The sequence below is a fragment of the Protopterus annectens genome, chromosome 6.part0 (genome assembly GCF_019279795.1).
Source record: "Protopterus annectens isolate FY-2018-M chromosome 6.part0, PAN1.0, whole genome shotgun sequence".
Lineage (NCBI taxonomy): Eukaryota > Metazoa > Chordata > Ceratodontiformes > Protopteridae > Protopterus > Protopterus annectens.
In genome coordinates this window covers 407,354,138-407,370,101 of record NC_056737.1, presented here as the reverse complement: position 1 = coordinate 407,370,101, position 15,964 = coordinate 407,354,138, and the positions used below count along the sequence as shown (strand labels likewise).

General features: G+C 36.5%; 1 protein-coding gene across 1 annotated transcript in view; it reads left to right on the top strand.

Moving 5' to 3' along the window:
* The window catches only part of FMN1 (formin 1), a 1,985,060-nt gene that overhangs the window by 1,621,196 nt on the left and 347,900 nt on the right, over positions 1–15,964 (top strand). The window lies entirely within an intron of this gene.

Below are 15,964 nucleotides of genomic sequence, written 5' to 3'. Positions count from 1 at the left end.
CAGATTAACCTTACATACCTTTAGGCAGAATAAGCATTGTTAAAGAATACAGGATTTTAAACAAGTCCTGTTCGCCATAAGACTTTATTTGTTCTATTGCTTAGCTTACACAGTATTACAAGACATGGTAAACGTAATACATACTGTTACAGCTTTGGTTTATTATCAAAGCTATATTTCTGTCATTTACTTGATTTTTCTGTGTTCCTAGATCCATCCAAATTTTGTTATCAGAACTTTAGATTTTTGGCCAAAGGATCAAATGTTCTGCTACTGACAATATCATGTTTCTATAAATTTGTGGCATATATCATGATTGCACTATAAACTTAGCAGGAATTCTTTAACCAAATGCTTGTAAATGAAATATGGACTTAGGGTGATTGCTTAGACCACCTAACATGATCTGATGTCATTTTAGGCATCTTTAAAAAATCTCTTAATATGAGGTTACAGCTTGGGGAAGGGGGTGCTTTCTTCTTGTCTCCTTTATAATTGTGCATGCTGTCTTTGTTTTTTTGAAAGTAGTGGAATTCCATAATGGGCTTCTTACCTTTGTTCATTTTGTTTACATTCCAGAGAGAACACAGATTAAAATCACAGCGGCAGTGTTTATCATTGCTGTACAAATTACAGAAAAAATATACTTTGTTTTCTCAGCCTGATTTTTATTAATCAGCCCAGTACTTAATGACATGAAAATGACTGTGTGTTTATAAAGGAGGTAGTCTCCTGGGAGCCGCAGATGAGGAGTTAACAGTTTAAAATTACTGTTTCTGTTGGGGGAGCAGCTACGTAGCTCAGATTAATAATGAACTGTGGAGGAGTGTGGAAAATGGAAAAAGAAATTTAGGTAAAGCAGTATGCTATGATAATGGCTGTTTGCCTAGATACTTATGATACAAAGGGAATGTAATATATGTTTGAGGCTTAGGATTCTTGAAGGGAGATGTATAGGGTTTGTAAAAAAATACTTTAAATGCTGGGTAGGGCTGATTACAAGAACAGTGGGCAGGAAGGAAAGTATGGTGGGTACAGCATCTGTTACTGATTGACACAGAAAAGGCTTCCTGCAAGTGACTAGAGCCCCATACGTTTTTCTGTTTTTTGGGGCGATAGGCTGTTGTGGAAATGGGGAAATGGCATCCCTTTGGAAATGGGATTAACGTAGAGGTAAGTCAAAAAGATGGGCCATTGAAGGTGAAAAGATATTTATGGATTGTGTGTAAAAGCAGTAAGGGGGGGAGAGGAAGGAAAGAGGAAATACATTTGGTGAGTTAGGAAGTGTTATGAGGTTTGAATATAGAAGGCAGAAAGATAATCAGAAAAGTAGAGAGCAGATGGAGTCCTGTTGAGTGGATAATGTGTTTTATTGAGTCATGAAGGCATACTAGGATGAAGAACAAGGCTGAGGAAGAACTTTGGAAGTTCAGATATAACTCTCAGCCTGTGGAAATAGAAAATCTGGACCAAAGTTCTTAAAAAGTTGGTACATCTGGCCATAAATTTGGATAACTAATTAGCTTGAAATCTACATGCCCATTACCATAATTCCTTACACTTAAAGTAAGATTGTTGGATACTACCACAAAGAAATACAAGTTTAAAAAGTTTAAAGTATAGAAGTGACAATGATACACAATATAATCATGCTGTGTATCACCCACCTTAAAATAGGTCTATATTGCTTCATCGAAGTTTCAAAACTTTGAAACTGATATGGTCAGAACCATATAATCAAAGTTTTGAAATATCAAATGTTTTAACAGAAATCTCCGTAAGGGAAGATTTTCCTTTTCTGCACTGTAGTGCGATGTCGGAGTTGGTATATTTAAGTAGCGGGGGGTGTGAGGGGTGCAGGGGGGCTTTCCCCCCTGCTTGAAACGTTTAGGTATGTTATTTTTGTTTTTTTGTTTTTTTTTACATCTTCGCAGTTTCAAAACATCAATGATATGGTTTCGACCATATCAGATTCGACATTCTGAAGCTTCGATTATGTGATATAGATGCCTTAAAACAAGGGTTAATGGCAAAAATTAAACCTTGAAATATATAAGGCCAATGACCCTCCTACATCTAATCCTGACTAAGGCTTTCCCCATAATTGCAGCAGATAGTAAAGATAACCACAAGGCCTTCTACAATTATGTAAAGAATCTCCACGGCAATATCCAGATTTGCTCTGAGCTACTGCATAATGGTACCTCCAATACCGAGCCAACAGATATTGCCAATAGAGAAAGACAAAAACACAGGTAGCAGATGAACAGCTTGGCCTTCACCTCAGAGCCAATAGTATGTATAAAAAGTCGACCTGCCACAGTTGAAGGAAAATTATTTATTACAAGGACAAAGTGAGCGCTTTCATGACCTTCCAGGTCACTTCATCAGACTTAGTAAAACATCCCATGCCTTCCTTGATATATAGATTTTCAAAGTAACCAATCAGTTAAGACAAACAAATATTTATATCACACTCAATTAATTTAAAAATAGTTGAAAAAGAACATAAGTAGGCATAAAACTGTTAAAAACAGTATGCAAGTTCAAATGTGAATGCCTATAGAACCATGCAGAAAAGAATTAGTGCTTTAAGGCTCACGCCTTTAAAAATGGTTTAAAAGAAACAGTTTCATTAATGCCTGGGGGTTTGTCTGCATTTAGTTGCAGAATCCATTTTTGCTCAGCCTCTTCTGTTCTATTTCTAATGTCACCCCCTCTGATATTTTCTACCAGAACTTCTAAAGCTCAAAATTTAAAAACACGGTGCATCCCTTCAGCTTCTACATGTTTAGCTAGGGCACTACTCTCCTTTTTGTTTACTATGTCCCTCATATGTTCTAAAATGTGTTCTTTGAGCATTCTATTAATCTTGCCCACATATAAAACTTCACAATATTGGCAAAAACTAAGATAGACTGTATTTCTAGTCCTGCAGTCTGAATAGAAATTAAATTCAATTCTAAACTTTTGCTGTCTATGTACAAAAGTGCTGCATGAGAAAATGTACTTACAAGCTCTGCAGTTCCTGCACATATATGTCCCTATCCTGTCTGACATGTTCAGAGACTTATGTATTTGCGTTTTATTAACATAGCTGCCTTTTAAGTGATTTTTTGTTTGTAAGTAAGAAGTGAGGTCCAGAGTCTATGATGCCTTTAGGTTCTTTAGTGGCTAACAGTATGTTCCAGTTCTTTCTAAATATATCACAAAATTGACTGACATCACTTGCATATGTAATGGGGAACCTGAGGTTCTCATCCCTGGAGTTGGTTTCAGGGTTGTCTCTTGTAGTTTGTTCTGAGAAGTAAGGTCTGCCCTTCCCTTGACGTTCTTGATATACTCCTTCTATGGTGGTGTCTATTTCTTTCTGGTTATATCCTTTATCAAGTAGTTCTCTTCTTAACACTTCTATAGACCTCTCCAACTCGTCATTTTTATTATCATGTTTATTATGTAATCTTGAGGCTGTCAGGAACTGCCCTGTCATAACATTTTTAGTAGCATGTCTTGGATGCATGCTGTTTTTATGTAGTATGGAATTATTTCTACTTGGTTTTCTATACAGGCTAGTAGCCATCTGTCCCATTTCTGATTTTTTCACTAGGATGTCAAGGAATTCTATCTGTTCATTTGAGTACTTACAGGTAAATTTTAAAAATGGTGTCGTGTGTAGGTACTCTAAGAATCTACCCAGCATCTCTATTGAGTTTTCCCATAAAAAAAAAAAAAAAAAAAAACATGCCATCCACAAAATGTGCATACCACAGAACATATTTGCTAAATTCATTTCCCTGTATTAGAAATGTTTCTTCCCATTGGAATAAAGTTAGGTTGGCGCAGCTGTTTGCACAAGCTGTGCCCATAGCTACACCAACATTTTGTAGGTAAAAATCTTCTTTAAAGACAAAAACATTATTGTCCAAAATTATTTCAAGCAGACTGCATAACAGATTCACTTTATCATTAGAGAAAACACATTTAGGACATAGCAAGCTTTTAATGTTCTCTATTCCCTACTGATTTGGAATCACTGTGAAAAGTGATGTAATATCTAAGGTTACAAGCAGATACTCTATTTATATAAATTGTCTTTCTGTACAATGTTTGGAGAAAAGATTTTGTGTTTTTCAGTACTGTTTCACACTTTTCAAGCATTGGATGAAGGTTATTATCTACATATATATTGACATGGCTTCTGTTGCCCAACCTCTATTAGAAACTATGGGTCTCATAGGTGGACATATGATATCTTTATGTACCTTGGGAAGGCCATATATAACTGGAATGGTGAGAGTTTCTACATTAAAATAAATCCTGTGTTATCAAATTTGTAGTCAGCAAGTCAAACAACAAAACAGCAATCCTGTCTATAACACATTTTACTATATTTACTAAGATACAGGTATAGGTTTCATGATCATTCAGTAAAATTCCCTGTCCATAACCACAATTCTCCCTCCTTTATCTGCAGGTCTAATTTCCACTGAATGCATTTCCCTCGGGTCATATAGAGCATCAGATTCTGCTTTACTCAAGTTATAAAAGACGGCTCTTCTATCTGAATTAAATGCTTCCCTTTGCTTCTCACATACTGACACATGAGCTTCTACCATAGGATGTAATTTAGGTACAAAGATACTGGGTATTTTAAAAATATTCACATTATCAGTCATCTGTCCTTTAAACATAGTTTTTAAAAGTTAAGTTGTGACCAAATAACTTCTTTAAGAATGTCAACTAGCACAGTCTCTGGGCTGGAATAAATGAGAGCCCTGATATATGTGCATCAGTTAGTGTTAAAGATGAAAAGAGTTATTACCAGACTTTTGTGTTCTTGCTGCAGGTTACCATTTTGTTCCGAGTTGCTTCTGTGTTTGGTATCTGCCTGACTTGGCCCTTCCTTCTTCTGCTCCTTGATATGCTTTTTATCAGTAGAGCATTCATTAGTGTGAAGGGTATTATTTGAGTTCCTGCTATTCCCTTCTGTTGCATGGGAAAAGGGGGATTCTCATTAGATAGGTTTCTGTTATCATTCTTCTTGCTTCTTGTATTTGTATCCTTTGGTTTTACTGCTGACTGCTGCTTAGCAGAAGTCACTGTTAAACTCTGTTTCCTCAGTGTCAGTAGCTGCAGCCACTCCCTCTTCAGTTATTTGGCTTCTCGTTGGTGGTTGTGTGTTGTCTATCACAAAAGGGGCTGGGTTTACAGGTTGGTCTGTTGCTGTAGTAAAAGGTTTGGGCCATGAAAAAACAGCATTGGACTGAAAATCATTCTTATCCCTTTGAAACTTTTTCAGCTTTGTATTCTGTAATCTTTTCTCATAGCTGAATATGCTTTCAAAGAGAATAGCTTGTCACCAATAATGCTATTTGTAAAGTTAGTGCATAGATTGATCTGCAGAACATTCAGTTTATTTACAAGTTCCCTTTCTTCAGGCAAAAAATACTCTATTACTAAGTTCATGTAGTTGTAGCTTAACTGCAGATTAAGCTGCTGCCATTTCTTCAGGAGGTCAGGGAGAGCATCACCATAAGTTGGCATAGTTAAAACCCTCAGACCTCTGGGAACAATTTTATATCTTAAACAGGCTTCCAAATGGAATCTCTACCATTGGAGCCTTTTATACTTACATAACTTGTTTTCAAAGGCTCTAAATTTGTATTTGAATAGCATTTGTGCCCCATCATCCACACCAACAGAATATTCATCAGAGAAAACATGTCTTTCAGCCAGTGGGTTTTACCTCCATGCTTAGGATTCTACTAAATGTTCCATTCCATTTTGAGTGTTGGTATTCTCATTTGGATTGTAATTCAGTTCGATTTCATACCCTTCTGCCATGTTCTGGTCCTGATGCTCACAAAAAGTACAAAGAGAAAGACAAAAACACAGGTACCAGATTAACAGCTTGGTCTTTACCTCAGAGCCAATAGGATGTATAAAAAGTCGAACTGCCACAGTAGAAGGAAAATTCTTTATTGCAAGGACAAAGTGAGCGCTTTTATGACTTTCCAGGTCCCTTCATCAGACTTAGTAAAACATCCCATACCTTCCTTGATGTATATACTTTCAAAGTAACCAATCAGTTAAGACAATTAAATAGTTATATCACACTCATGGCATTAATGAAACTGATTATTTTTAACCATTTTTAAAGGCAAGAGCCTTAAAGCACTAATTCCCTTCTACATGATTCTATAGCATTCACATTTGAACTTGCATACTGTTTTTAACAGTTTTATGTCTATTTGTTTTTTTTCGACTCTTTTTAAATTAATTGAGTGTGATATAAATATTTAATTGTTTGTCTTAACTGATTGGTTGCTTGAACTTGAGTTGTAGAAATTGTTTTTGGATGTGTTTGCTAGCTATGGATTATCCATAACAAATACCGTGCTTGAATGGAAGGATGATCATAAATGCTATACTTGCTATCCTACAGACTGCTAAAAGAGGTGACCTGTGTCTGGCATACAAGGCATCCTCCAACCTAGTAGTGATGGATTTACTACATATTCAGCAAGTCAAATAGCATCAGAAATAGTCTGTGTAAGGATCTAAACAACTTCTGCAACATCAACAAATGGTTTGAGGGGACAATATTAAAGGATAGTGCTGCTCGGGAACATACAAGAAAGTTCATTCCTGTCTGTATTCAAGAGCAACTTGGATCTATTGATGGTAAACAGAAAATTTACCCCAGGATTTCCCCCTGTACTAGTAAGGGACAGAGGCAGCTCCTTCGTACTTTATCCCATGCATGGGTCCCCTCAAATTCTCTGTTATAATCCCAGTTATTTTCATTAGGGGTAATATATAATTCAACATGGGATGGGTAAGGCTAATCTCTAACTAAATGGGATAATTTAATTCAAGCACAAAAAGGGAAGCAAACTAGGCTTAAAATGCCCCACAAGGACAGCTGGTCTAGTACGTGCCTATGAACCTACACATTTATTACCAGAGGACTGCAGTCATGTCATCAGACACAAGGCCTTGTGTTTTGGTATACTCAGCTTGACAGAGATTCTGAACTCTTAACTGTGCACTGCTTGGTTATAAGTTGCCAAGACAAATAAGGCACTGACTATGTGACATACAAGCATGTAGTTGAGGGTCTTTTGTGAATGAATGTCTAGTAGTTGCTTCTATACATAATGAGTTCAACTCACCCCTCTGCAAGAGCTTCTGTGTACTAAGGAAAATCATAGATTTGAAGTCTGAATGAATGCGGTTTAAGACTTTACCAGCTGAAGTGGCAGCAGGGAGCTATGGCTTAAAGTGGGCTATTAAAAATAGCAAACAATGAACAGGCAACAACTGGATATTAATAAACACTCGAACCAAAATAAAAATGCCATTCATGATGTAAAAAAAAAACCACTAATTTGTAGTGACCTGTTAAGTTCTGTGAACATACAAGCCCCAAACTAATTAAACATCACAGGTCCCTTGAAGTCACATAACCAACAATAAATAATGTAATGTAAAATAAAAAATTCTATGAAATATTTAAACTCAAAATTCAGATCCAATACACTTATATTGCACCGTATTGTGTTCAGTTTCTTGTAATACATATGTGTGTCTTTGTGTCTAATACATATATATATATATATATATATATATATATAGGTATGTGTGTGTACATGTATGCATACATGGAAACCCACTTTATGGTTTTGCTTCTCTTAACTTCAAAACACTTGCAAGAGATGTATTTTCATTTAACCTTACTTTAATCATGTGACAACTTAACCAGCTTGTTGGAAATCCTAGTGCAGGACAGACACAACCCTCTGCTGAAACCAACATTCATTGACTAACAACTATGGTGAGAGAAATGGAATTGTCATTTATAGCAATTTACCAGCAGGAAGCTCAGTGATTACTTTAGTTATAGGCAACAGTTCAACTCTATCATATTAGGCAGTAAAAGTGAGTTATTATTTGTCATAGAACGAATCCTAGAATTTGGAGATGAACAGAAGGAATTTTTCAAGCTAAGTAAGAGGTCTTCTCTGCAGTTTTAGTAAAGGATGGCAGTCCTTTAGCTTTGGCTGAAATATGCTAATAAATCTGGAAGGATGACATTCACCAAAGTGAGGGCATTGTGGAAGGAATTTGGCAGGACCTTGGAAAATGAGTTTCTGGTGTTCTCAAGTACTGCCAAGCCACCATTTTGGTGAATCAAAAGACTGAAGGTGAAAATATTGTGACCTCAGCAAAGGACATGGTTGGCAGGTGGAAGGAGCAGCTTAAGTCAGTCTAGAGTCTGGTGAATGTGCTTTCCATTAAGAAGGCAGTATCATAAGCAATTTGTAGGACTGAATGTATGTTTGTAAACAAAATCACCACAGATAGATATTAAATGCATTTTCTGCATCAAGACTAAGGGAGAGGGTGAGACCTTGCTAGAAAGGATAAAAGTCAGAGGTATAGTTGGAGTGGGGTGAACTGCAAGCTGCTCTGGGTAAAATGTTAGGGGGAAGTAGAAGCTGATCAGTGTTCATTTCAATATAGAAATTTGAATGATGGAATTATACTTACACTGACAAGGTTTAGTGATCCATATGTGGCAGATGTAAGCTGTATATCTAGCAAATAATATACTACAGTTTAAATGAGCTTTTGTTTTTAAGATGAGTGAGAGCGCCAGATTGGGGGACTACCCCAGAATAGCTAACTACACTTCTGATGAAAACGCTCAAGAAAATAAATTGGGATTCAAAAAAAGGTAAATGTTGATGTTACACCTTTCAGAAATTTTTAGCAATGGGCTACACTAACATCCCCCCCCCAATGTGTGAGGCCCCTGAGTAAAGGCGTCTATATTACCAGATCAAATGTTTAGGTTAGAAAATACCTAAACGCCGATCTGGTAATATTGAAAAATTAAAGCCGCAAATGGCCGATTTAACGTAAGGATTGAATTCCCTCAGCCACAAAAAAAAAAAAATTAAACCAAAATGAACTGGGGGGGCTTCGCCACCCCACCACCTCCAATGTGAGGCACTGTACCCCCCACACCCCCTAACTAAATATACCAACTCTGAGATCACTCTAAAGTGGCAAAATCTGCATAACATCCAAAGGAATTCTTTCCCTGCATTAAATCAGCCATTCGCGTTTTTTTGCTTTCGCTATTACCAGAGCGACGTTTTGGTATTCACTAACCTAAACGTTCGATCAGATAATAGGAACCCAAGTAAAGACAGTGCTGCAAGAAACTACAACATTGGACTTGATATGCCAGTATGTATTCTCTATCAGAGCTACAGTCCCCAAATGTTCAGGTTCAGCAGGTTCCCATCATGGTAAGCAGGCCTTTTCAGTGTTGTGAGGACAGTGCCTCTGGACTGGCACCTGGGGTGGAAGTTCTCATTTTCAGAAAGTAGAGCAACAATGTGTCTTTCAATTACACAGAGATTTCACTCCTCACCTTCAAAAAAAAAAAAATTTACCAGGGCACTGGAATGTAGATTTATCTAATACTGTATCCCCCTTTTTTATGAAGACACTGAGTATACCATCCTAGACATGGGATGATGCATGTTCTTGCTTTATTGGAGGGATTGTGGGAGTTTGACAGTACTTGTTGCCTGTGTTTTGTGGAACTGGCAATAAAATAGTGTCTGGAAGGATTCTGCAGCTGCTTAGCAAAAAGCATTTCAGGCTTCAGTTTTGGTTCAAGAGATGACTTCCAATAATTTAGAGGAAAAAAAAAATCAAATATATACGCAGCAATGATTGAAATAAAACATTGAATGAATATATCAACTCAAACAACTAACGGCTGGAAAAATAAAAAAAGTTTAAATAGCTGTTCAAGTGAACTCATAGAACTAAAAAAATCCAGGCTGAAATGAAGAAAAGGCTGGCTTAGTATGAGGCTTTTTAAGAAGATGTGTTTCAAAAAAAGTAGAGTTAGAAGAGTGCACAGAGAAAACCTGAAATTTTATGCTGTACCAGAGAAACTGGAAGAACAAACTGTATTACTTTTATGAAATAATAAGCAACTGGATTGATTTTCCACAGCAGAATTTGTTAATTGAAAGGCCACATGCTGCATACATGGCCATAAAAAAGCAGCCAAAACCTATATCAGTAAAGATACAATCATACCAGCAGAAAGACAAAGTATTAAAAACTGGAGACGGTAGAGTTTAGAAAATGATTATTCACAGTACACAAGGCAGAATGTCAAGAAGCAGGTGTGTGATTCAATCTGCTATATCCAGCTGTCTTCAGAGTATTTTTTTCTTGGAAGATCAAAGTATTTTTTGATACAGAACAGGCTAAGGAGGAAATAAAAAAGATAATCCAACAAAAGTGAGTCAGCAAGCAAAAGGGAATTTGGCTTCTCATTCTCTGACTGCCTAATAGGGACACAGTGAAACCTTTCCCAAGGTTCCAAAGAAAAATGCTTGAAAAATATAAAAATGCAAAGGAGTTGACTAGAAGAATCAGAAGTGCTTTGGACTTGAATCAGAGTCTGCTGTTGAGAGATGATGATGATGATGATGATGATGAACAGGAAGTAGACCAGCAATACTGAATTAGTCAGTGAATAGGAAACTATAAAGCATTAATCACATTTATGAAATATGACTTTACTAGAGAAAGTGTGGATGAAAAAGACTGGACTTCTGTTGACATTGTTAAACTTATAGATACTGTAAAGCACATATCCCACTTCATATCATTAATGTTTGGATGGACACTAAAATGGAAAAAATTAACTGTAAGTAAAACAATTGTCATTACTAGTATTTGTATAAAACAGTTCCTGATATAAACTGCTTGTTATATATAGTAAAGCGGTTGTGTGTAGTCAGGGGTATTTTAAATGTGGTGGGAATCTTTTCAGTGACTGTTGCAGGTGCTAAATATATTAAAAATAAGCAAGTACCTTTTAGCTGTAAGAAATAAAGGCCTTGCTGTTAAACAAGAGAAGAATGGCTGGTCAAAATCAAGTTTAAAATTAATTTGCTGTGATCTTGGGCTGCTTGGGGTCAGGGTGGGGTGTGAAAGTACAATGATTATATTATATGTGGAAATTAGATATTATTTATTATTTTACAACAGTGAATGTCTAGATTAATGCCTTTGAGTTAAGCTGTAAATAACTATTTTTGTAACCAAGTAAGTTTAAAAATAAAATGATGAAAGAAATGAAAAGTGCCAAGTTTCTTATAACTGCAAAGATATTAGCTTATTTTCCCTCATTAACACATGTTCAGTGGGAGTCAAGAAGTCTGCAGCTGAAGGCAGCTGTGCATTCTGTTCTGAGTAAAATTTACAAAGATTCATTGCTTTTACATGGACAGCAGTAGTCTGCAGGTGTAAGGAATTAATATTGAGAGTTCTGAGCATTCTTTGCTGAAGGAAATGCAAAATTTAAATGTATAATACCAAGAAGCTCAATGCACAATAAAGTTTGAAATTATTGGAAGTGAATAAGAGATGGCAGCCTTAATACTTCAATGCATTTGATAAAACAATGCACAATTTGGGTTTATTTAAAGATAGCCAGTTCACTTTTCTTAGGGTCAAAGGTTAATGTTTTCTAGAAGTTTACAAGCTGTTTTTCATATCTAGGAGGAGAAAAGAAAACAGGCATAAATCAGTATAAGTGAGAACACAGACTTCAGAATTCACTTTAGTGTGAGTAACGTAAATTTTAGGATAAGTAGTGCCTGTGAGTGCAGTTGTCGATTTGGGGCAATTGTTCTATCTGGAGGGTAAACTTTGTTTTTTGAAGGTTTACATAGTTTGGTGTGTTTGTTCTAATTTAATAGGGGATGGGTGTGTTTTGAAAATGTATTTAGTTTTTTTTTTTTTTTTTTTTTTTTTTTTTTTTTTTCAGGGTTTCATTAAAACTGAAAGTTTTGAAAAATGTGACATAGGTTCAAATGGCAATTAGCAGAAACAACTGTAGAAAGGTTCAACCTGCCAAACATTGGTATCTGTATGTGATGCAAAAGTTGTACACATTCAAAAAAATTGAAATGTATAATATGTGGGAACAATAGCTTCTTATCATAATGGCTATGATATCCATATTATCTTGGAACATAAATTGCCTTACAGATATAGACAAAAAGGAATGAATATTGAATTGTATTAAGAAATGCAGAGTGCAAATAGCAATGCTGCAGTAGATACATTTGGAAAGAAATGAGTACGTGAGTTAGACAAAGATTTTCAAGATGGATATTCAGCAGAATATCAGGGACAAAGGAAAAGAGGAGTAGTTATGCTAATTGCTAGAGGGGCTCTAATAGTGGTAGATGAGGGGGGAAAAAAAGACAATAATAGTAGATTTATGAATAAAAAAACATAAGGCCAGTGAAAATCCAGAGTGAAACTTTTATAGCACTCTGGCTCCTTGGCTAGAACAACCTTCAAGGAGTAAACTCAGTGACTATATATAGTTCCACTACTTCTTCTTCTTTAGGCTTTTTCCCAGTCAGGGGTTGCCACAGCAGATAACCTATCCCTCATGATTGGTAGTGGAGTTTTATGGTGTCGAGTTGCCAGACTGGCGTGCACACATGCACTCACACCTAGGGCCAATTTAGAGTGTCCAATCCACCTACAGCATGTCTTTGGGATGTGGGACCAAACTAGAGCACCCGGAGGAAACCCATGTGACCACAGGGAGGACATGCAGACTCTGCACAGAAGGCACCCCAACCAAGGATCGAACCGAGAACCTCTTGCTGTGAGGTGGCAACACTAACCGCTGCACCACCGTGGCTGCCCAACTGTATATAGTTCCATTATATACTACAAATTAATAATACAAATTAAACAATAAACTAATTAACCTATCAAAAAACACCACAATTAAATAAGTACTTTCCAATCCCATTCATTGCCCGGATCACTGGGGGACAGTGTTAAATGTCAGTATAAACAGAGATTCTTTAAATAACTTATTTTTAAACACCACATCTGTGGTGTGTTTAAAATGTACCTCTTCAAGAATACTAGCTTGTAGATGTGCAGGATCTGAATTATGATACTTATTAAAATTTTGTTCAACAGGACTTTCATTCTTATTCTGTTTAATATATCTGATATATTCTTGCAGTATTAACTTAAATTTTCTCTTACTCTCCTCTGTGTAGAAAAGATCACATGGACATTTCAAAGCATAAATAACACCCTCAGTGTTATAGTCATATTTATCCAGCACATGATAGCATATACCATTAATATATTGGAAAAAAAAATTATATATTGACATAAACAACAATTTCCACATGGAAAAGTTCACATACCAAAAGGTGTTATAGATAATGTACTACAAGGCATTGCAAATACATTATGAACTAACAAATCTTTCAGATTTCTGCCATGTTTATAAGAAATACAAGGCACACCAAGCAAAATATAAGACAAATCCTTATACTTCAACAAAAGACCCCAATAATACTTGACTAAAGAAATCACTTGGTCACTAATGGCATTGTATATAGTTACAAAGTATAAGTTTTTCTTAATATTCATATCAACATTAAAGTTCCTACTATTGCTATTATTTTTATTACCTACAAAATATTGTCCCCATTTGTAACCATTAAAGAATGTACAGTCAGTAACACCAAGAGGTATCTACTCATTATTAATTTTAACAACATCATCAACTATTTTGTTTATCAAAATCTCTGGATATAAACACAACTGATGCTCTTCATACTTCCTGCCTAATGTCTAAGTCATTATTACATGGCCTTTTTACCTCACAAATTCACCAAATGGAAGAGCAGATAACGAATGTGAAGGGTGGCAACTCCATCCATGAAGAAATGGTAGTTTTATGGTAGAAAGGGTCTGTTACCAAGGTACGAGGATTACACTGGCAGTTATGAGCTTTCATCCAGGAATATTACTTATAGGTGGGGACTGGAACTTGATTTGCAATAGTGAAGGGATGTATCATGGGGACCCAGCCAGGAAAACATAACTACATATGGTAGATTTCTGAAGAAATGTATATGAATATTTAGTATGGAAGATGTGAATTCAGCAGTAGAAACTTGGACAGAATTTATATATTAGTCCCCTAGATACAATAAATGAGCTAGACTAAATAGAGATTGTGTCTCAGGAACATGTACATTTAATTGAAAGCTTTGATACATACCGAATAACTATTTCAGATCACACCTCAATACAAAGATGAAAATGCAGGGTGGTTGTTATGTCTTTCGGCTTTTCCCAGTTAGGGGTCGCCACAGTGGAACTCCGGTCCACTAATGATTGGTAGTTTATTTTTACGTGTCAAGTTACCAGCCCTGATGCACAGCCTTCAACGAAGGTACGCCCATTCACGCATGTCTCCACACAGAAGACGCTCTAGCTGAGAATCGAACCGGACAGCATCTTACTGTGAGGCAAGATGAAAATGCAGGGTAATGAAGTAAAAATGAGACACTGGCACTTTTCACCTAGCTGTTAAAAAGAGAGGAAATTAAGGAGTGGATAATGGAAATTATTCAAGAGTTGTCAGAGAAGGTAGAGTTGCCTTCAGAAATTATAGTTAGTGAGTGAGATGAAATGAAAATGATGTTTAAAAATAGGGTAGAAAAGGAAGATATGTGGTTAAGAAGCAATAGTAATTACTCAGAGGGGCTGTCAAAAGTTGAAGTATAAGAACAGTCTCACAGAAAAAGGAGAGGTGCAAACGCAGAGTGCTAAAGAGAAAATAAGGGAGTATCTGGATAATATGCATGACTTTACAAAGATTGCCATTAAGCAACTATTTTTTATAACAACTCATAGCACAAAAAAGTTTAGCACAATGACTGCGGTAGAAAGTAGAAAGGGTTGTTGCCAGTCTTAGGGATCCTATGGGGAGTCTAAAGAAACCAAACATAAAATCCATCTCCGAAATAGATACTGGGCCAAATGGAGAATGACTAAAAACCCTGTAGACCAAAAAAACTTCAGACAGCTAAGAAATGACAGTAAGAAAGCTACACTGTCTGATAAAAGAAAAATCTACCTACAGTTTCAGCAGGATAACCCTAATAACTCACAAAAATTCAGGTCAATCCATTACACCAAACCCACAAGACACAGACCAGGAAAACCCCATGCATACTGCCAATGCCTTCAATACCTTTTTCACTGATGCCATCCAAACACTAGCCAGTCAGCTGTCACCTAATAACTTCACTTTACCTTCCTATAACACAACCCCACCCCCTCCATTTCTCTTCCAGCCAGTCCCAACAACATTTATTCTTACCCTTATCCAAAAGCTTAAACCATGCTCTCCTTCAGCAGACCACCTCCCTGCTGAATATCTACAGAAATCAGCCAAGGCTATTGCCTATCCCATTTCTATTCTGATCAATAGAACTATTAGTGAAGGTCCCATCCCTAACATCTGGAAAGTCTCCCATATTATCCCCCTTCATAAAGGTGGAAGCTCCACAGAGTTCTCTAACTACCGTCCCATAGCCCTACTTTCTCCTTTGGCAAAGATCATGGAGAAATGCATCCATAGGCAATTGCTAGACCACCTAATCCAAAGCAACTTACTTTCCAGCTCTCAACATGGTTTCAAACCTTCCCACAGCACTACCACTGCCCTCCTTTCCTTTACAGATTGTATTAACAAAAAACAAAACTTTAATATGCTTAACTCTGCACTATTTATCGATCTGTCCAAAGCATTCGATATGGTTAATCACCAAATACTCATAAATATCCTCAAATCCCTGTCATTAGATGCACTCACTACAAAATGGTTCCAGTCCTACCTAGATAACAGACAATAGGCGGTGCTTTGGAAAAGCACTCTGTCTACTCACCTGCCCGTTAACCTTGGTGTCCCTCAAGGGTCCATATTAGGACCTATCCTTTTCTCCATATTTATCAATGACCTTCATCTAGCAATCCCCCAAGCTACATGCATACAATACACAGATGATTTCACACTTAT